Below are 1,346 nucleotides of genomic sequence, written 5' to 3'. Positions count from 1 at the left end.
CAGAGAACCTGCATGGGAATCCCCTGACACGCAACAAGAACAACACACGCAGAAATATGTGACAATACACAAACCCCTGGAAATAGCTTAAAATCAACAACACCCATTATAGGAATCCTGCTTCTTTTCAAGCAAGCATCGCAGAGTGTCTTCTGTATGATATCAGATTTGCCTCCTTTGAAGTCATAAGCTCATAATGCCCACATGTGTAAAGGTTGTTTTTTTTCCATGGACACAGAGCTGACAACATATTCACTCCCTGGCTCTTCCTCTCACACAGACACACAGACACACAAACACTTGCTCAGTCCGTATGACAACACCCAATGTTTACCCATCTGACTTCCATCCTACGTAACCTGTTAGGCGCAGCATCTTCCATTGTTCCTGTCTGCATGGAGCTCCTGAGCAGGTACCAACTCTTTCCACTGCAGTTGTTTTGAAGAAGTAGCATGGATACAGTAAAAGGGATCCCTGCCCGTGGGCTTTTGTTTCGTTATCAACATTTGGCTGCTGTATCATTTCTTAAGTGGATGGGGGGGAAAGCAGGATGGATGGAAAATCTGTTGATAACTGCAGAACACAAAGAAGGAGACACACAAAGAGAAACCTCGAGTGAGACAAAGCCTCACAAAGTGGTGGGTAAAACATTTTTATTTAAGAAGCAAGACAGGATTTAGAAGTTGGCTGGCCATGTTTACTCCAGTACAAAGCCAACACTTGATTGCTAAATGGAGGGCACCTTTTGGAGCAGCACCCCAGCTGATGTCACCCTGAAGGAAGTGCTTTGAAGGGGATGGGGGCAGAGGGACATCCAGGCATCACAATGCAGCGTTGTATGCCAGCAGCATCACAAGGACATGACGCTATCCCTGTGTGGAGTGAGCTTCACAATGCGCTGTACATTTCCTTTAATGGGAACATCTTGATGAGGGGCCCACCTTCAAAGTGATGGGGATGTGTTTTTGCAATCAGGGATAAGTAAACAAAATGATCTAGCTCCATATCTCCCAAAGAAATCTTCAAATGGCATGATTAACTGCACGGTGAATGGATGAAACAGCTTCAGCTTGCACCCAGGGTCATTCGGTTTCATATTTCCAAATGAGAGAAATATTCAGCAGCTATGGAATTGTCCACTAACAACATTTCAAAGTATAAAATGAATCTCACAAGATTGAGAAGTGATGTGACATCGCCCTCTAGTGTCTCAAGGTTACTCCATTGCATCAAATGCCATTCACAGCATGTAATTGATAATTTAACAGTGAGAAAATTTGTTGATTTAGCTGATTAAAATATTGTAATCACCTTAACTTTGACAGACCGTGTGTGTGTGTGTGTGT

This window comes from Etheostoma spectabile, chromosome 8 (genome assembly GCF_008692095.1).
Source record: "Etheostoma spectabile isolate EspeVRDwgs_2016 chromosome 8, UIUC_Espe_1.0, whole genome shotgun sequence".
Taxonomy (NCBI): Eukaryota; Metazoa; Chordata; class Actinopteri; order Perciformes; family Percidae; genus Etheostoma; species Etheostoma spectabile.
The sequence above is the reverse complement of the archived record's forward strand: the minus strand, read 5'-3'. Positions refer to the sequence as shown.